Here is a 22,220-nt window from a genome sequence, read left to right as displayed (position 1 = left end):
GGGGGCAAAAGGAAATGGAGAGAAAGAGAATCTCAAGTAGACTCTCTACTGAATGTGGAGCCTGGTGTGGGGCTTGATCTCACAGCCTTGAGATCATGACCTGAGCTGAAACCAAGAGTCAGACACTTCACTGCCTGAGCCACCCAGGTGCCTCATGACCAGTCTTTTAAGTTTCAAAATCACTTCTGATTAATTCTATTGGTCAAGCAAGTCAATATCCTGAGATACTCAGCCCAGATTCAGGGGAGGGGAATTAGACTGCACTTCTTGGTGGTAAGAGTGTCAAAGAACTTACAGCCATTTTTAATCTGTTACAAAAGGGGTGAGTTGGATAAAATCAGAGAACACATAAAAGACTTGTCTTGAATATGAAGAGAGACCACCTGTACTAGACTTCCAAATGTTGGAATATCCAGAGCTCTGACCCCAGTTCTCTCCACATACTGGGTCCCTAGGTAATTTCATCTAGTCTTATTGCTTCAAAGACCTTTGTACACTGATACTTTCAAGTTTAAACTTTCAAGTTTATATCTCTAGACCCAAAACTCTCACCTGAGTCCAGATGTGGATATCCAACTCCTTATTCAAAGGATGCCTAGGATGTCTAATAAGCATCTCAAATTTAAGATGGTCAAAACAAAAGTTATTGATTTCTACTCCACCCAAGTCTGCTTTCTCCAGCTTTCCTCATCCTAATAAATAATACAAATATACACTAAGTTGCTCAGGACACATACCTAGAAACCCTACTCGGCTCTTCTCTTTTCCTTACACGACAAACTCAGTCCATCAGTAAGTATCTACTACAAATTCTTCAATAAATCCTACTGGCTCCAACTTCCAAAATATATCCTGAATCCAATCACTTCTCTCCATCTCCACTCTTTTTTGTTGTTGTTGTTTTAAAGATTTTATTTATTTATTTGACAGACAGAGATCACAAGTAGGCAGAGAGGCAGGCAGAGAGAGATGAAGGGAAGCAGGCTCCCTATTGAGCAGAGGGCTCGATCCCAGGACGCTGAGATCATGACCTGAGCCAAAGGCAGAGGCTTAACCCACTGAGCCACCCAGGTGCCCCTCCACTCTTTTTGTCTAAGTCAATGGCATCATCACCTCTCACTGGTCTCTCTGCTCCACTCTTGATCCTCCCACTGTCCCCCCATCCACACAGCAGCTAGAGTAATCTCTATAAAGTATAAACCAAATACAGTTGACCCTTGAATGATATGGGTGTTAGAGGCACTCATCCCTTGTACAGTCAAAAATCTACATATAATTTTTGACTCCTCCAAAACTTAACTGCTAATAGCCTATTGTTGACCCTAAGTCTTTCTGATAATATACATAACTAACACATATTTTGTACGTCATGTATATATTATATACTATATTCTTATAATAAGTAAGCAAGAGAGAAGAAAGTGCTAGTCAAAAAACATAAGAAAGAAAATATATTTATAGATGTTACTGTAAAAACTCCACGTATAAGTGGACCCATGCAGTTCAAACCTGTGTTGATCAGGGTCATCCACAATACAATTTCCCTCTTTAAAACCCTCTATAGACTTCCCTTTGCAAGCAGAACAACCTACAAACTTATCATCGGATCCATGAGATACCCTCCCCTCCCCACCCCAGTCTTGCTGTATCTATTCTGGTGTCTATCCTTCCCCTCATTCCCATTGATCCTCTTTGCATTCCATGAACACACAAGGCTTTTTCTTGGCTCAGGCCTTCCACATGTTGCTCCTTCTGCTTGGAGAACTCCTCTGTGTCTTTTCCTTTTTATCATTTAGGTGGTAATAAGTGACTCAAGTGTCACTTCTTCTGAGAGGCCTTCCCCGACCACTGTAGCCAAAGTAGTACTCCACCTCCCCAGTCCCCTGTGGCTTATTATCCTAGTGTACCTTCTTTGTAACATTTATCAGCGCCTGAGTTCTTATTCACTTCTTCTTAGTAGGTTAACTGCCTGTCCTCCCTCACTAGAACATAAACAGAAACATAAATAGGGGGCGCTATTACTGTCTGTTTTATTCACAGCTGATTTCCCAGTATTCAGAACACTGTAGGCCCCAAAATAGATATACAATGAACATTCATTTAAATTGGTTATTTCCTGGGGCGCCTGAGTGGCTCAAGTTAAGCATCTGCCTTCGGCTCAGGTCACGATCCCAGAGTCTGGAGATGAAGCCGTGCGCTGGGCTCTCTGCTCAGCAGGAAGTCTTCTTGTCTTCTTCTCCCTCTCCCCCACCCCCACACCCATAGTGTTCTCTCTCACTCAAATAAATAAGTAAGATCTTAAAAAAAATAAATTGGTTACTTCTTTATTCTGCAAGTGGGTTGAGGAAAGTGGAGGGAGAAAGGGAAACCTTCTTTCCTCTGTAATACGGGATATAAAATATTTGGCTGTTAGAAACAGGACGAGCAGGGATTTCAGAAGGGTAATGAATCATTTTCGACTTTTCTCTCCTGCTCAAATGTAATATTTTTTTAATTTTTTTTTAAGATTTTATTTTTTAAAGTAATCTCTACACACAAGGTGGGGCTCAAACCCACAACCCTGAGATCAAGAGACACAGTCCTTGCACTGAGTCAGATAGGTGCTCTTCAAATGTAGTGTTTCTTTCTTTTTTTTTTTAAATCAGTAGTTGAAAATTCTGTTGTTTCAATTCTAATGAACATTTCTTAAAAACTAATTTTATGGAGAAAAGAATTTGATTTTTTACCCTTTTAGACAGCACTGGCTTTCAAAAACACCAATCCCACATCTTTTACAATTCTGGCCTAGAACTGATTTCCTTTAATTCACTGTTTTTATTTTGCTTTTGGTTCTGTTTTTGTTTTCCTTCCTCTCTTTACAGGATCTGCTATATCTGGTCCTGACAACAAAGACCAAACTCAGGAAAGCACAGGGTCAATGCTTTCTCTCCTTATGGCCTTTCATTATAGCCTTAAGTGATTCCTTTCATGCACCCATACCCACACTTCTATCTATTTCCTGTTCATAAAGTCTAGGTGTTTTGCAAGAATTAAATTCATAGTTTAATATGTTTCTATCTCTCCTTCCCATCAGCAGTCTATATCTTTTGCAAGATTTAAATACGTGCTTGTCAGGGTTGCCTGGGTGGTTCAGTCAGTTGATTTCACTTGCATCATGATTTTGGGGTCATGCGTCTAGCTCTGTGCTCAGTGTGGAGTCTGCTTGTCCCTCTTCCTCTGCTCCTACCCCTCTCTCATGCGGTCTCCCTCTCAAATAAACAAAATCTTTTAACTTAAATAAATAAATAAGTGTCATTTTCTATATTTGAACAAAAAGTTCTATTCAAGGTATATGTGGGCTGCAAAATTTATTTTCTTAAATGACACTTTTTCTTTGGTTCATTTTTATTTGCTCCCATATGCCACTCCTCTAGAATGCTGTGGTGAACTAGAGCTGAGTTTACGAAGGTGACGAAAGAATAATTAAACAAAGAACTACTCTGACAGATGAAAGCACTGTTCATTATTTTCCATAGAGAAATGCTCTTCCATACACAGTATTACAGCTTTTGGAAACCAGATCAACCAGCTGGACATGCTGAACTAGTTCTAGACTATTCCCCAAGTAGAAAGCAACATGTGTGATTCATTTTTGAGACCTTTCAGAAAGCCAAACATGTTCCGTGTGATATCGCATGTTGATAACTTCATTCCGGTTTAGGAATTCCTTGCCTTTCTGTGGTTCACAAGTGCGACCAAAACACTAGAACAGACATGGACACGCAGCAATCACCAGTCGGTGGCCAGGCACCCTCACACCTGGAGGGCAGGACCCTCGCGCCTAGCCCAGACTAGACCTTTTAGGAACAAGCCTCTATTCATACATGTGTCTGCAGACCAAGAACTCTAAGAAATGAAACATTGCTTAAACCTCTTTTAGCATCTATCTGATCTGGAATCTTGATTAGGGAAAGCTTATTTTTAGAGTTGTCCACATTTGGTCAACCACACATGCAGAAGGAAAGAACACAAAACCACTCTGCATGTCTGTCTGTGATTGTTCCTCTTGTTGAACAGCAGGCATGGGCTGGGACTTTGCCTGATCTATTTCTTTACCTCCAAACAGATCTGGATGTAAACTATTCTAGACTAAATAAACAACAGTTTAACTAATTCTTGCAAATCTCCAAAGAAGATTCTGCAGCTTATAGCAATTCTTACTCCACCCTGCCAAAAGTAACCTTTGTTTTCCCAGGCCATATTTGGGGGATTTTGAGTATGTTGATGACAAGGTGGGTGGTATTTGGTTCTAAGTTCCTACTCTGGTGTTCTTACAAGGACACCTGACTTCCTTTCATTATCTTGGCCCTCAAGTGGTCTCTCAGTCCCTGGGAGATTTTTCCTTGTTGCTCCAGGATCAGCCTTGTGCCAAGGCTGCCACCAGGTCTCTGCCAGTCTTTCCCCACTCCTGCTGAGGCTCTGCTCAAAACCGATGGGGGAGGGGTGGGGACTTCTACCCCCTTCCTTCTGGTGATTAATGCAGATCTGTCAGCAGTAAACTAGCCTTCAGGGTAATGCAGTTAGTTTCACCCTCACCTTTCTTCTTGTGAAGGGCTTAAAACAAGTTTTCTCAGACACTAGGCCAGAAAAGCATTAATCTGTGTCATAATAAGCAATTCATAGGCAGACAGTTCTGTCTCTTGGTTTCCTGATGAATTTTAAGAAGAATTTCCTGTCCTCCAAAGAAGTCCCAACCCTTTCCCCAAAAAATGGTTAGAAAAGGTCTCTTTATTCTTATTTGGTTTAGGAAATAGAATGAGGGTATTTTGGGAACTGGCCATCAATCCCAAATTCTATCATTTCCTCCAGAAGGCTTTGAGGCTTTGAGACCTTCATGCAAATAGTACTCTCTTACTCTGGTATCTTATACTTAGACCAAGTGAACTTATAAATTATACATCTTTCTATCCCCCTAGTTGACCAAGGTGGGCCTTGTCTATACAGCATCTCCAACACTTTCCGGGGGTAATGGAGTCCCCAGGGAGTTACGGTATATACCTCTGTCTCATTCTGCACAGTGATTCTTGGCACCAGCTTCTCCTTTCCACTAGTTTCAACTTATTCTAGTCCTTCCACCCTCCACCCAACTCCTACACATGGTGATTACAAAGCTCAGAGATATGAAAAAGAGCCAACACCAATTCATTAAACACACACACACACACACACACACACACAAAAGTTTTGAGCTCTTGGATTTGAATTATTCCAAAGATGGAAAAATGTTTGCTGTTTCTTTGGAGACAAAATAGGCAACACTTTCAAGTCAATGTTCAGAACTACCTTCCTAATGTCTATTAACTGCAAACAAAACGGGCTTTTAGAGTTTGCCACCACCATAACCCAAGCCACCGTCATCTCTTGCCTGGACTCTTAAACCAATTTCCCTATTTCTGCTGTTCCCCACGTCCAACATTCTCCACACAATCTCCATGTTCCTTTCAAATCAGGTCCTGTCACTTCCTTGTTTAAAACCCTTTGATGCTGCCCATTTGACAAAGAATGGAATCCAAACCCCAAACTCTAGCCTCCAGGGCCCTGATGGGCTTACCTCTCCAAACTCACCTCCTGTACTCCCATCCCACCCTCAGCCCCACTCTTCTCCAGTAGTATAGTCCTCTCTCCCTTCCAATGCCCCCAACAAGCTCTTCATTCAATTAGGACCTTGTTGCTCCATTGGCTGGAAAGGCTATTTTCCTGGTTCAGTCCATAACTGGCTCCTTCGCACTCTTTAGGTTTCAGATTAAATGTCACCTTCCCAGATGGGCCTTCCCTGCCCATCCTGTTATGGTAATGATAATTACTATATTGCTACTACTTCTATAGTCATAGTAGTGGTAGCATGATTTAACATTGACAATAGATAAGACAAATAGTAGGTTGTCCCTCTTATTCTCTGTTGTTGACCACTCTTACTTCCTTTAAGACTTTCTTGTCCTTCATGACTTTCTATTTGTTTGCTGGCTTCTTAACAGGATGAATATTGTTTGCCTTGTTCACTGCTAGGTCCCTATCTCCTGGTAGAGTGACTGGCATACATACCAGGCAATTAGTAAATAGTTGTTGAAGCAATAAATTTTGAGGATTAGAAAGTAATTTTGAAGTCATTTTATCCATCTAGTCCCTTACCCTAATCTAGGGCTTTATTTTCAGCCCTCTGTCATGCAGAGGTTACTTTTTTTTTTTTTAAAGATTTTTATTTATTTATTTGACAGAGAGATCACAAGCAGGCAGAGAGAGAGGAGGAAGCAGGCTCCCCGCCGAGCAGAGAGCCCAATGCGGGGCTCGATCCCAGGACTCTGAGATCATGACCTGAGCCGAAGGCAGCGGCTTAACCCACTGAGCCACCCAGGCGCCCCCAGAGGTTACTTTTAATAGTGGTGTTTATACTAGCGGAGAACAAAAAAACAAAAACAAAAAAACAGCAGGGAGGAGCTGTTTCCCTTTTCCTAATTGATTTTACCTTACTTGTCCTGACATCAGCTTTGCTTTTTACCACATAGACAAATAATCATATGAGTCATTTATTCTTAGCTAAACAGCTAATCATATGGCCACTCCTTTTGGGGAGGGTTGTTATACTCAAATAGGTTTTAGACTAATTATCATCTAGTTCATGGAATCATAAAGATTTTGTCTATTAATATCTCTAATTAGCCTTTAACGAAGCATTTTCCAAACCATGGGCTTAAACTGTGTAGTGAGTAATGATATCTATTTATTACATCACAATTGGCACTTGAAAAATAGACTAGAAAATACAAGAGTGCTTTGCATATGGTAAAGATAAGTATTGTCTGGTGACTCTTTTGTTTCAATCATATATTTGATTGTGTATACATGTGTGTACTATGTATGTCTTGAAGCAAAATATATTTCTTACTGTGGGAAATAAACTAGTAACAGCAAAAACAAGGTCTGAATGCCACCACTGAAACAAACACTCAATGTCTTATGGTAGAAAGGAAGCTATCTGACAGTCTTAGAGTGGCATTTGGGTTGACCTTCTGGGCCCTTTTCAGCCAGAGTGTTAAGGCTGTTCAGGACTGAGGGGGATGAGAGTGTTAATTCTGCCATACTTCTAAATAGAAGCACTGTCTTGGAGCCTGGAAACAGAAAAATGTCATAGCAACGTGGAGACCACATCAGCTATTTGAAATAAACTACAAATACAACAAATACATTATTATTTTCCTTGTTAGTTCTTCAGTACTTTTCTCGGTATTCCTGTATCAGCATAACTTTGGCTTAGCAGATTATGGCCAAAATGGCCAGGAATCTGGTAAGAGTTGGGTTGGAAGGGAAATGAATGAAGAGGTTCAAGAGTTAGGCCCCAAAAGAACATTATGAGTTCTCCTATTTTGTGCCAATTTTCTTCTGATGGCTTCTCCTTTTACAGAGAAGCAGGAAGCAAGATCACTCACTGGGAATGAGGATGGAGGTTAGAGGAGAGGAGAAGGCAGGAAGCCATGGGAATGTGAATGCATTAAGGAAATATGATTATGGGCAGGACTAAGGGATGTGTATTTAAAGTGGGTCTAGGGGCACCTGGGTGGCTCCCTCAGTTAGGCATCTGACTCTTGGTTTTGGCTCACATCATGTCCTCAGGGTCGTGAGATCCATCCCTGTGTCAGGCTCCACACCAGCAGTTCATCTACTTGGATTCTCTCTCTCCCCCTCCTGCTCCCCTCCCCAAACCCCTAAACCTGCTCTCTCTCTTTCTCAAATAAATAAATAAATCTTTAAAAAAAAAAAGTGGGTCTAGTGAGGACAGTACATGTTCAGCTGGGGGATGCAGGCATGAGGCAGTCAGAAAGTTGAATTTAACCACAAATGAAAGATAGGCTTTGTTTAGGGAGATTGAATAGCATAAACAAAGTCTGAGTGCCTGGAATTACATGGTATAAATATATTAAAAGAAAAAAAAAAGTTTCTAAGAATCAGTAGCAATTCATGCTAGATTCAATGTCCACCCAGGAAGCTGAGAAACAACCTGGCACTCTCTTCCTGCAAGTGAAATGGGTAGCACCCCACACTGAATTAAAGAGGCTAACTGGAGGTCTCCCCAGGTCTTCTGACTTAGCTCTGAATCTCTGCTACAAGGGTCATTCAGGTATCTGATTGAGCCACCTGTTTTCATCTTTCACAATGTCAGGAGGGGCTTATATTACCACATGACCAGAAAGAGTTGAAAAAGACTGAGACCCCACTATGAAGTGAGAACTATAAACAGTTCACTAGACAGTTAATTTTAGCAAAATTCCAGAATATGTCAACAAACCATAATTAATTTCAGTGGGGGATTTATATTTTTCCACAGTGAGAAGCCAGTAAAGCTAGGGATTTAGGTCTAATCTAATATGATGCCTTCTTTTCTTGCATTAATCAAATCCAGACTCAACTAATCCTCTTCTGTGTAATCCCCTGTTTTTATCTTAAGACATCCTCCTTAAGATGTGTACCTTGTTGTATCTGAGTCTTTATAAACATCTACAAAAAATGTTCACTCTCTACTTCATATTTATTTACAATGATTTTTGTCTTTCATTCAACAAATCTTTATCAAACGTATGTTGTATGACCAGACCATATCTGACCCTGGAGATGCGAAGTAAAAAAGTAAAATTGTCTCTGCCCTCCCAGAACTTTCTTTCTTAAATAAGCAGTCACAGTGGGTTGTGCTAGGTGCTTAGAAAAGAAAAGATGAAATATAGAGTTGTCAGATAAAATATAGATGTTCAGTTAAATTTTAATTTCTGATAGATAATAATGTATTAGTGTAAGTATAGCCCATGTAATCTGCACCCCTATAGAAGTTCAGGACAGAAGTTTTTAACCTAGTCTAAGGAGATGAGAATAGCTTCCTGAAGAAAGGGACTTTTTTTTTTTTTTAAAAGATTTTTATTTATTTATTTGACAGAGAGAGAGATCACAAGTAGATGGAGAGGCAGGCAGAGAGAGAGAGAGAGGGAAGCAGGCTCCCCGCTGAGCAGAGAGCCCGATGCGGGCCTCGATCCCAGGACCCTGAGATCATGACCTGAGCTGAAGGCAGCGGCTTAACCCACTGAGCCACCCAGGCGCCCAAGAAAGGGACTTTTAAGGGGCCCCTGGGTGGCTCTGTCGTTAAGCATCTGCCTTTGGCACAGGTCATGATCTCAGGGTCCTGGGACTGAGCCCTGCATCAGGTCCCCTGCTCAGTAGGAAGCTTGTTTCTCCCTCTCCCACTCCTCCTGCTTGTGCTCCCTCTCTCTATCAAATAAATAAATAAAATCTTTAAAAAAAAAAAGGGAAGGGACATTTAAATCTTTTTATTTATTTATTTATTTGACACAGAGAGAGAGAGATCACAAGCAGGCAGGCGAGGGGAGGGGGTGGGAAGCAGGCTCCCCATGGAGCAGAGAGCCCGATGCAGGACTTGATCCCAGGACCCTGCGATCATGACCTGAGCCGAAGGAAGAGGCTTAACCCACTGAGCCACCCAGGAAGGAACATTTAAACTGAAACCTAAATTGTATTTTATGTACCAAGTTGTTATCAGTGATCATTGCAAAGTAGGATCTAGTTCTCTCTGTAAAGTGCCCTGCCCATTCTTGGGGTGTAGCCATTGTCTCTCTCTCCAAAGTGTTTTCCCATAGTTTGAGGAGAGAAGGTCTTTTAAACTCTTCTCTTTTATGTAAAAAGAACAACTTTCAAATTGGAGTCTAAGTTGAAAATTCGTTGTCCTCATTTGACAGAAAATGGATGCCACATAACTTCCTGTGCTATACTATTAAGTACTCTTCTGGGTTACAGTGGCTCAAGGTTTTAAGGTTTTATCACTTATGCCCACACCCATTAGGAAACACAACCTATTTATTGGTGGTATAATTTTCCAGATGGATTTTTTTTTAAAGATTTTATTGACATAGGGAGAGATAGTGAGAGGGAGAGCACAAGCAGGGGGAGCTGCAGACAGAGGGAGAGGGAGAAGCAGACTCTCTACTGAGCAAAAAGCCCAATGTGGGGGTTGATTCCAGGCCCCTGGGATCATGACCTGAGCTGAAGGCAGATGCCTAACTGACTGAGCCACCCAGGTGTCCCCAAGATGAATTATTTATGTACAGTCTTCAAATAGGGTACACTTTGGATTTAAATAAAGAGGACTTTAAAACACACACACAGGGGTGCCTGTGTGTGTGTGTGTGTGTGTGTATAGGCACCTCTCTTTCCCTCTCCCTCTGCCCCTCCCCACCCCTGCTCTCTCTTTCTCAATATATAAATAAATAATTAGAATTATATGTATGTGTGTGCATAGACACACACACACACACACACACACACACACACACACACACACACACACAATTTATACTAGAAATGCTATCCCAGGTTTTTCCCTGAGTCTCTTCTGTTGTTCTCTGTCTTCAGGGCTATTTCTGACTATTGTACAGTGTAAGAATGCCAGCTGTTTCTGGGGAAAACAACAAGCAAACCAACCCTTACCACTTCTCAATAAATGATACTAAAAATACTAGAATATACTTCTATGTTTCTCAGGGACTAGATTATTTCAATCAGCCCATTTATAATCATTCGAACTTGTTAACCACCAAATCAGCTGGGCAAGAGGTGAAGGTGGTGAAATCAATTCTTTTGGATAAACTCCATCATTGTCACCTATAGAAAAAGTAACTGTTTATATTTTTAGGGAATATTGTCACAGAGAGAAAAAAAAATTACCAATACCTCTCTCAACTCTCTTTCAGTCTGACCTTTAAGGTCAAGACATCCATCAAGAAGGCCCATCTGTGGAATTGCAGACCATCACACCCCTGGCTGCCATTTAGCTCATTGGCTTTCCCTAAGGGGAGAGATCTGCCCTGCCAGGATCTACAAGGTCTATAGCACGGCCCTTGTGTAGTGAACACATTTTGGAACATCCTGGTGACTCACAGTGAACCTTTAACTTGTCCCTCACCCACGGCAACATCTGGCCACAGCCACTGGACTGGGACTAGGCTATTGATGCAAGCTGAGCAGAGCCCCTTTGCAGGAAATTTGGACGAGGGGATGGGAGAGAGAGAGAGAATGAGTCTTTCCATGTGGCTGGATCTATAAAAGTAAATCTGGGAGCTGTGGCTGCCATCTGCCAGCTGCCATATGGCTCAAATAACTGAGAAAGCCAGATGCTGAGGGAAACAATGAAGTGAGAAACAGGGAGTTCTCTGAGTTCTGCTGACCTTCCTTTTGCAGTTCCAGTCCTGACACCTGGCTGCTTATATTCCTTGGCTCAGTGACACCCTTCCTTTCTTACAGTTTCCCTTTTTTCTGTTTAGAGTAGTTCAAGTTGGGTTTCTACTATTTGTAAACATAAACATCCTGAGGAGTCAGTCATACAGTGCCTGGCTGGCTCAGTGGGCGGAGCCTGTGACTCTTGATCTCAGGATTATAAATTCGAGCCCCACATTAGGTGTAGAGATGACTTAAAAATAAAATCTTAAAAATAAACCCCCAAACAAAAAAACATCCTGAGGCATCCTGATGGTTGGGTGTTCTGTCCCACAACCCCCATGGTGAGACACTGTTCCTCCAGGTATCCTGTCGTGGGCACAATGCTCTTTCCTTAGCTCCTTATCAATCCTGCTGGGCAAGTCAAATGAGAAAATATGCATGAAGTGGAGTGGGAAGAAACAGACAGAACTGAATTCAGATCTAACTATATCACTTTTTCCCTGTGGGACCTTTTAAGTTCCTTAAGCTGTCTGAACCTCCATTTATCAATATATTAACATCTGCTTTGCAAGGTTGATTAAATGAAATAATGTATATAAAAATTCTAGAAGAGGATAAGCACATGGTAGGCACTCTGTATCTGATGACTACAGATGGAATCATGGAATGGTGACCTATAAATATTCTGGCTCTTGGCCCAGTAACTATGGCGATGCTGACTTGGTATCCAGGGGCATGTTAAGTGGCTCTTTCATAGTAAACAATTAGATACTTAGGTGGTTTTCAATTTTTCTGATATTAATATTACCTTGTGATGAGCATCCTCACAACTAAATCTTCAGGCACATATATTTTTATTTTCTTAGGATAAATTCCTCTTAAGTGAAAGCACAGGTATGTTGTTCTGGTTCTTGATGCATATTGCCAAAATTCCTTCCAAAAACCTGAACTTAGTTACACCTCCACCAGCAGTGTATGCCTAGGTATCAGTGTGGTAGACAACCAGCTATCCTCCAAAGTCACCCTCCCTTTCTTCCATAATTGAGGTTGAGCAGAGTACATGGTGGCCCAGGCTGCCTGCATTTCCAGGCTCCCCTTGCCACCAACTGTGGCCCTGAAACTAAGTTCTACCATTGGTTCAAGAGATTTGCAACTTTCATATCATTTACATAAAAGGAAACTCCTTGCTCTCCAGTTCTTCTTTTGCTCCCATCTCCCAGGCTGAGACTCAAGCCCACCTCAGACATGTAAATGAGGACAGCATTGTAGGGGATGGCAGAGCAAAAAGCTTGAAGGACCTTGGGACACTATATGACTTCATGGAGCAGAAACCCATTCCTTTAGTAGCCTGGAGTGCTCACCTCCAACCTGTTACATGTCTCTTTGCTACAAAAATCTTAGCTGCTTCTCCTCCTCCTCCTCCTCCTCCCCCTCCCCCTCCCCCTCCCCCTCCCCCTCCTCCTCCTCCTCCTCCTCCTCCTTCTTCTTCTTCTTCTTCTTCTTTTTAAGATTTATTCATTTGAGAGAGACAGAGACAGAGTACAAGAAAGGGGAGAGGGAGAGGGGGAAGCAGGCTTCCAGCTGAGCACGGAGCCAGATGCGGAGTTAATCCCAGGACCTGGAGATCCTGACCTGAGCCAAAGGCAGATGCCCAACCATCCAAGCCACCTAGGCACCCTTTAGCCTATTTCTTAATAGCATAGTGGGAGTTAAAACATTTTTATTAGTAATAGACATGTTGGAATACTAATCACTTGTATACAATTAGTAGGTTATGTATGACTATATTATCTTTAACAGCCCAAATGATGTATCTTCTCCTTAACATGTTTCAGTATTTCATTTTTAAATAAGGATTATTTATATCTGCTTTAGGAAAAATTTCCTTTATTACAAAAGTGCACCAGATTTTCATGCCACTCACTCTACCCTTCGTTTTCACAAGCATTAATGCATAGTGTGCCTTTCCTTACAGTGAGCTACTGAATTTCAGGCATATAATTGATGTAAACATTAAAATATATACTGTAGAGTTCCTTGTTTATTTCCAAGTATAAATTCACAGTTGATTATACATATTTTGTGGAATTACAGGTCAGAGTTCTACAATCCACTATGGACTGTAGTGACCATAGTCTAATTTTTTTTTAAAGATTCTATTCATTTATTTGACAGGCAGAGATCACAAGCAGGCAGAAAGGCAGGCAGAGAGAGGTGGAAGCAGGCTTCCTGCTGAGCAGAGAGCCTGACGGGGCTCGATCCCGGGACCCTGGGATCATGACCTGAGCTGAAGGCAGAGGCTTTAACCCACTGAGCCACCCAAGTGCCCCCATAGTCTAATTTTTATAAAAGTAACTCCCTTGCTATTATATGGCCAGAAGTTAACTAATTCTCTCCTGTGGTAGCTTGTGGAAGTGTGTTTATATTACACTGATGCTCTATCATCATGCATTTGTTGGATTACATATGAGATCCATCATATGAGATCCATATAATCCATCATATGTTGGATTATGTATGAGAGCTTCTAGATTATTTATGGATGATTTTAGAAATAAAGAGAACACTAAGGGGATTCATGCAAACTATTACTAAACAGATGTTTAATATTTTCTTGCTCATTAAGTAAACAGCAAATCGTTCTGTGATTAACACCTTCTTTGCTCTCTTTTCTCAAGGATCGCAGCTCTGTGTTGTCTACTGCCCATGTCTGAAAACAGTTCCTTTATTTATTTTATCCAGTTTTATCGTTTTTTACTGTGAGAGGGTAAATCCATTATTCTGTTGTAGCTGAACCAGACATCACTATGAAATTGTCTTTTTACTTTAATGCCATATGATGAAAACTGTCGTATATTAAAACTGGCCGTTCACTGATCCTTGAAGGTAACCACGATTCTCTCCATTTTTATTTTCTCCTCCTACATCTGCTGCTGACTCTAAGTCCCTTTTCATCTCTTCTGTACTGCACAACTTCTGCTTCTCATTACTTTGGTCCCCTGAAGGCCAAATATAACGGTCTCTGTCTAAGAATCTTTTCCACTTCCACCTCAGCTCCTCCTACCAACTACTAACTTGCCCTCTGTATCTCACACTGGAACTCTTGAAGAAATCACCTGATTACTACCCTGCCCTACTCTGGTGGAATTTTGGGGGCCAAGGCCTTTTTCCTAGCTGTGGCAAGGAAAGCTGCGGAAAGAGAGAAGTGGACTGGTCCCTCTGCAGAACATGGCCACCCAGGACTTATTCATCAGGAAACACGGGAATAGTTCCGCTTGAAGGAGGAGTCAGTATGGCAGTCACTGAGATTGGCCCTATAACAGTGATTTATTTACAAATCTCTCTTCTTCTAAATTGAGGGTAGGAGGCATGTTTTAGGCATTCTTTAATGCTCAATGCCCCGCATGCTTGGCCCATAGTAGGTCCTCAGTAAATTTTACTGAATGAATGAATGAATTGATGAATGGCTATCTTGGCTACCGAGCAAGACTGCTGGCTCCCTTGACGGGCCCCAGAGTTTAACACAGATCCTTAAAATTAATAAATTACAAGACTACCCTGGGGATTGTTTTAATAAATGTTCTTTTTAGAAAATAATTGAAGTACTAATAGAAGGGTTTTGTGATTTTGGTTTAATGATTTTAATTCGTATTCACATCAATTTTTAATCTGTTTTGGAGTAACCCGGGATAAGAATTTGTCTTCTCATGCATCTTAAAATACTCCCCAATTAGAATTTTAAAAACACTCATTTAGATTGGTTTTCCTTAATTTGTCTGAATAATATTTTACACAGTTCTCTGCCTAATGAAAATTTTCTGCAGATAGCAGGTACGCCTTGATTTGTTAACTTTCCTGTGAGCTAGTAAGTCATTGACCCAGAAGCTACAGTGAAGGTGGTTTGCATCACGAATAGCATAATCATCCCCATAGTAACAGGGAGCCTTCTTGCCTACTACTTCTTCCCATATCTTTGTTAAGTTTAAAGGAGGAAATCATTATTTACTTTAGATTTGATGTTCTGATGTTTTTCAGGACACAAATTCCTAACCTCAGGATTGTTGTGTATAAAACATCCCCATAGCTACAAGAAAAATTGTATTTTTATAAAATAATACCTTACGAAATGAAAAAATGATATGCCAATTCTACAGCATTTTAAGATTCAATACCTTTTTTTCTCAATTTTGCATCCCAATTATGAAGATATTGGAATTAAACTATACCCAGCTAACTGGCTAATTCATGACTCTTATGCATTTTGTAAAGGCAACCACTAAGTAGCATTCCAGGTTTAATTTGAAAATACGTTTGGGAACACGTGGGTGGCTCAGTCAGTTGGGCGTCTAACTCCTGATTTCAGCTCAGGTCATGATCTCATGATCTCAGGGTCCTGGGATCAAGCCCCATGTCGAGCCTTGTGCTGAGCCCTATGTTGGGCTCTGTGCTCTGTAGGGAGTCTGCTTGTCTCTCTCCCTCTGCTCCCTTCCCTTCCCTCCTGCTCTCTCTCTAAAATAAATAAATGAATAAATAAATAAAATTTTTAAAAGCAGAAAATATGTTTGCTTACTAAAAATAATTCCTGTTCATTATAGTTAAATTAGAAAATAATGACAGGCCAAAAGAAGATTCAATAATGTAGTAATCTCCCTTCCCCATAGCTTATTATGTCTTTCCAATACCTTTCCATCAAGTGTGTCTGTGGGTGTGGTGGTGGCAGAGAGAGGACAAAGAGATAGAAAGGTGCCCTCTCACTCAGGTAACCCTCCACCACCCCCAGCCAATACATTTTGCTCTGTATCTCAAGTTTTTTATTTAACAATATATTGTGGTATAGAATTGTCAAATCACTATATGGTACACCTGAAATTAATATAACACTGTATATTAACTATGCTGGAATTAAAATAAAACAAAATTCAAAAATCATAAAAATAAAGAAAAAGAAAAACCACCCCAACATATCGTGAACATTTTTCAAATATATGGTTGACCCTTGAATAAGACAGTTTGAACTGTGAGAGTCTACTTATACATGGATTTTTTTCCATAAGTACAGTAATGTAAATGTAATTGCTCTTCCTTGTGATAACATTTCCTTTTCTCTAGCTTACTTTATTGTAAGAATATCGTATATAACATATATAACATACAAAATATGTATTAATTGACTATGCTATCAGCTTTTAGTCAACAGCAGGCTATTAGCAGTTAAGTTTGAGGGAAGTCAAAAGTTATACATGGATTTTTAAATGCATGGGGTTGGCACCCCTAACTCTCTCATTGTTCAAGGGTTAACTGTATTTACTACACTGTCATTTTTATTGGTCGACTAACATAGATGTTTTGTTGAATGACTTTACCATATTTTATTTAACCAACACCACTTTTGTTGGACATTTTAATTTTTTCAGTTTTTCACCAATATCGAACATAAACCCAAAAAGAAAAAGGAGATAAAAAGGGACAGACAGGGGAGGAGAGAGGGAGAGGAGAAGCAAGGAGGGAAACTGCAATAAACATCTTGTGGCATATATCATTAATTACTTCCCGAGTGTATATTTCCTTGGCACTATTTGAAGTGGAATTGCTGGTTAATAGGTATGCATCTTTCAGACATTTTGTCAAAGAGCAATTGAGATTATCCTCTCTAACCCTGGATATTATCTTTTAAAGTAATCCTTACCAATTAAATAGGCAAAGTTGGCATGATAATATGCATTTTTTATTACTGATGTAAAGGAAAAATATTCATCTTTAGTGATCCTTTTTATCCTTTTCTATCCTACCTGCAGAAGTCCTTTACCCAGATTTCTATTTATCTTTTTCTTGTTGATTTGTAAGACTTCTTAGCCTTTTGTCCTTACCCCTCCACCTTTTTAATGTAATCACTACCCACACTGGGGGCTCAAACTCACAATCCTAAGATCAAGAATTGCATGCTCTACTTACTGAACCAGCCAGGCAGGCACCACACATTTTCTTCTTTCTAGTTTGGCATTGTCCTTTAATTTTGGGGTAATTTTTTTTTCCTTTCCAGTTTGGGACTTGTCTTTTTATTTGTTGGTGATTTCTGAAACAGTTTTTAATTTTTTATGTATTTTATTTATTTTTTGTAAGATTTTCTTTTTCTTTTCTTTTTTTTTTTTTTAAGATTTTATTTATTTATTTGACAGACAGAGATCACAAGTAGGCAGAGAGGCAGGCAGAGAGAGAGGAAGGGAAGCAGGCTCCCTGCTGAGCAGAAAGCCCTATGCGGGACTCGATCCCAGGATCCTGAGATCATGACCTGAGCCGAAGGCAGCGGCTTAACTTACAGGCGCCCTGTAAGATTTTATTTTTGAGTAATCTCTACACCCAATGTGGGGCTTGAACTTACAACCCCAAGATCAAGAGTCGAATGCTCTACCAATTAACCCAGCCAAGCACTCCATTTTTAAAATGTATTTTCAAAAATCAATCTTTTGCTTTACATTTCAAGCAATATATTTCCCATTTCCAAGATTATATAAGTATTTTTAATATTTTCTTTTAACAATATTATGATTTTTTTTATATTAAAATCTTTACTCCACCAGGAATTTATTTTGGCACATTTTTTTTTCCTTCAAACAATTAGGAACTAGATCCTTAATTTATTGCTTCATTTATACTTTCCTTGCTGATTAGGAATGTCACTTATTGGTGCGCCTGGGTGGCAGCTAACTTCAGTTCAGGTTGATCTCAGAGTCCTGGGATTGAGCCCTGTGTCGGGGCTCCTTGCTCAGTGAGGAGTCTGCTTCTCCCTTTCCATCTGCCCCTGTTCCTTTCACAGCTCATGCTCTCTCTCTCAAATAAATAAATAAGTAAAATCTTTTTTAAAAATGCCACTTATTGGGGTGCCTGGGTGGCTCAGTGTGTATATGTATATATATATATATATATATATATATATATATATATATATATATACACACACTTTTCTTCCCTTATACATATTCTAAGGTACTTTTAGAGATATTTTGATATATTTGATAAATGTTAAAAATAATACTTGCTATCAAACACCAAGAATAAATCCTGTGTGTGAGCCTGACTGAAAGAAGAGCTACACAGTGATTACCAAGAAAATGGCCTGTGAATAGTTTGGGCAGAATGTCTAAAGCCTGTTCTTTTCCCAGTGCTCATTTACAATAAAGAAAACAAGCCAGGTCCTTGGGGAATTTAGCCTGAAAAAGGCTTATTTTGCCTCTCCTGAGAGACAAATTTGATTTTATCTGTTGGCTCAAATTACAAATTGTGGCTCTTTTCCAATTCAGGACTTGAGGATTTTTTTTTTTTAATGTATGTTTCTAATTTCCTTCCCTTTAATCATGCTTTCTATGGATTATTGAGAATATCTACCACTCAATCTCCATAGGACTCTCACAGATCATTTCTATTTTGCCTACTCTAACTTTCTGTTCCATGACAAGAATCGCTTGATCAATTGCCTCCACTTTTCTTATAAATCCAGACTTCTGAGGTGCCTGGGTGGCTTAATCAGTTAGGCAGCTGCTCAGGTCATGATCTTAGGGTGCTGGGATCCAGGCCCACACTGAACCCTGCATGGGGCTCCCTGATGAGCGGGGAGTCTGCTGCTCCCACCTTCCTTCTCTTCCCCTCCCCCCTCCCCACTTGTGCTCACCTTCCTACTCTCACTCTCTCTCAAAAAAATAAGTAAAATCTTAAGAAAAAAAAAAATCCAGATTTACCTGCCAGTCTTAAGTAGGTGATGATGCTTTCCTTTGGATTGTTTCAGGCTTAGAACAATCTTTCCTGACCTGTTTTCTTCAGTTCATAGTCTTTGTTATGTTCTTGTATATTACTCCTGGTGTTCATAATCCAAAGTGATGGAGACAGATCTGTGGACCACACATTGCTATTTTCATTTAATGGCTTAGTTCAGATCCTTTTATTGAAAGATCCAGAAATACAGGAATTATGCAATTATGTCCATCTTATGCACCACTATAAATCCAGTGCCTATCATGGTACGCTTAACACATTTTTATTGAATTAATGATAATGGCCACTGGGGTGCCTGGGTGGTTTAGCCCCTTAAGCATCTGACTCTTGATTTCGGGTCAGGTCATGATCTCAGAATCCTTAGATAAAGACCCACATTGGGCTCAGCACTGGGCATGGAGCCTGCTTAGGATTCTTTCTCTCTGCCCCTCCCCTGTTCTCTTTCTCTCTTAAGAAAAAAAAAAATAGTAATAATAATAACAGCCACTATTTTACAGATCTGCTTATCAAATGACAGGTATTCTACCATGCACAAGGCTATCTTCATTTTATAGATGAAAAGACTTAGAAAAATTAAGCAACTTGTTCTTGGTCACAAGTCTAGCTAAAGTTGAAGAGCCAAGACATGATTTTTTTTTTTTTTTGAGCCAAGACATGATGTAATCCTGGATATAAAAGGCTCAGGACCCAGACTTAATTCGCACACCCAGTGCAGTCAATATAACATAACTATGGAGAAGGGTTGTTCTAGAGCGACAGCATGAGTTTAAATGCTGACTATCACTTAAGAGTTAATCTGAACTCTCTGTGCTTCAGTTTCATCATCTGTAAAATGGAGACTATTTATGGAACAAATACACATTGGTTCCCTGTCCTTCCACCTCAGGGTTGTCTTCAGTTTGCTGCATTCTTTGTTTGGTTTGACACAATCCATGCTGATGATCACCAAGAGCTAAGACCTCCAGAAATGAAGGTCTAAATCATCCTAGCAGGCAAAATCCTCAGGCAGCTGAGACATTAGCTGCAAGCAAGGAAATTTGGAATGGGCCAGTTATACTCTCATTAACAGTAGCAGGAATGAGTAGTCTGCACATACATTGCTGGAATGTCTGAGACTAAAAAATTGCTCTTTTTTTTCCCTTTTAAATGAAGAACTATCCTTGTTTTCTTCTTCCTTTCTTTTTGTAGCAATCATTGCCACCCCTGTCTCCAACAATTATTTATAGGGTATACTGGTATACTTATACTGACCATTTAGTCCTCATATTGCAAGACCATGAGAACCACACCTGGATGAAACTGCCAGAATTGAAGGAATGGGCATTCTACATCCAGAGATCAGGACCAGGAAAGCGATAACCCCGGGACATTCCTTCCTTTAGTTGGAGGTATCTTTGGGCTTGGAAAGAACTTGCCTTTGGGCAAGTTCAGGGGCTTTTTGTACTAGAATGGCTAGGTCAAGAAGCTGGAGGCATTTTTTCACTGCACATGTGAGGAAAGGCAAATAAAATAATAAAACACAACAGATTCCCCTTAGGCCAGCCACAACAGCTCACAGGCACACCTCCCTCCCCAGCACAGGGGTGGAGCAGCAGCAAACGTCCACATACATGACTTAGAATCTAGTCATGGCTAAGGGATGGGGGGCAGAAATCTGACCCAAACTGGCCAAACAGACTTGCTCCCCTGGAAAACTGAAATTTTGAACTGAGATGCAAAGAGACAGGGAATTGTTTACAGTCCACCAGGAAGAGTTTTAGGATTCCTACTACATAATTTCCCTGGCTATACAATCCCCAAAGTCTGTAAGATACCCGAATAGCATTCTGATAAAGTCAACTTGCTGGATCTGTTATTTGCAATCAGAAGAACCTTAACTACTATACTTGCCTAAATAGCTTTCTCTCATGCTATTTCTTCATATGTTCCTTTCCCTACAACACGCACCCCCAATGTCAAAGTTCATCAAGAAGCCACAATGTTCTAGCTCACTGAGGTTTACCTATTCCCCTGAAAACCTGCTCAAGGATTACCCCCTCTGTGATACTTTCTTTCTTTTAAGATTCTATTTATTTATTTGAGAGAGAGAAAGAGCATGAACTCAGGAGCCAGGGGAAGGGCAGAGGGAGAGGGAGAAGCAGATTCCTCGTTGATTAGAGAGCCAAAGCAGGGCTCCATTGCAGGGCCCCGAGATCATGACCTGAGCCAAAGGCAGATGCTCAACCAACTGAGCCACCCAGGTGCCTTCAACCCTCTGTGATACTTTCAATCATCTCTCCATACTTAAGTCTGTTTTGACTTGAAAGTTCCTCCACTGTGCCCATGGCACCTATTATGCCACAGTCATAGCACTTACCACTCTGCACTGTGGTCCCTGGTTGACTTGCCTGTCTCTCCCATTCAATGGCAAGCTCCTTCATAGAAGGGGCAAGTTCTCATTTGACTTCATTTCTTTAGTTCCTTGTTTCAGTGCCTGGAACATAGGAGACCCAGTAAGTAAATGGATAAATGAGTAAACAATTTTTGCTTCATCATGAGAACATATTCAGGCTCACTTACTGGAAGAATGTGAGAGATTATGGAAAACAGTCAAGGCCTTTCTAGACCAAAGGACAGAGAGCTGATTCACAAACATGAGAGTTCAGCTAAAATGAGTAGATCCACCTACCAAGCCCATAGCTAACTCAAAAAATGAGTAAACCCAGTTAATTCTAGAAGAGCTACCCAACTAACAAAACATTGACTCATAAGAAATAATAAATGATTATTATTTAACCCACTGACCTTTAGGGTGGCATGTTAGGCAGCATTTTTGTGGCGATAAATAACTGGTACAATATCTGTGACCTGGGGATCACCAACTTGAGAGCTTTGCTAGCTAAAAAAGAGATTTAAAATCCAAGGACAGCCTTTACAAGTCCCACTGTAAATGTGAAGATTGGATATATTTATATATCAGTAGAAATGAAATTTCTCATTACTTGCTATAAGACATTTTAAAAACTAACATTTTAAAAATACTTTAAAGGAAAGTCAAAAGTAAAATTACCAATAACCTCTTTATTCCAACACACCTATGTTAACTTTTGCATATTTCTATGCATTTGCCCAAATGCATATGTATTTTCATAGAGTTCCAATAACAACAACTGTTGTATTTTGTGTAATATTAGAAGAAAGTACCCTATTAATACATAATTATT

General features: G+C 40.2%; 1 long non-coding RNA gene across 2 annotated transcripts in view; it reads right to left on the bottom strand.

Moving 5' to 3' along the window:
* Positions 1–21,931, bottom strand: part of LOC125098501 (uncharacterized) — a 30,572-nt gene extending 8,641 nt beyond the window's left edge. Inside the window, exons 1-4 of one of the 2 annotated variants that reach the window (XR_007126850.1) lie at positions 21,802–21,931; positions 21,374–21,490; positions 18,984–19,133; positions 559–692 (exon numbers count right to left, since the gene is read on the bottom strand). This is a non-coding gene — a long non-coding RNA (uncharacterized LOC125098501). Of the gene's footprint in view, positions 1–558; positions 693–18,983; positions 19,134–21,373; positions 21,491–21,801 lie in introns of those variants that run through there. The other variant, XR_007126849.1, reaches the window with a different exon arrangement.
* Between the last annotated feature and the right edge of the window lie 289 nt (positions 21,932–22,220).

This window comes from Lutra lutra, chromosome 4, assembly GCF_902655055.1.
Source record: "Lutra lutra chromosome 4, mLutLut1.2, whole genome shotgun sequence".
NCBI lineage: Eukaryota > Metazoa > Chordata > Mammalia > Carnivora > Mustelidae > Lutra > Lutra lutra.
This window is presented reverse-complemented; position numbering and strand designations above follow the sequence as displayed.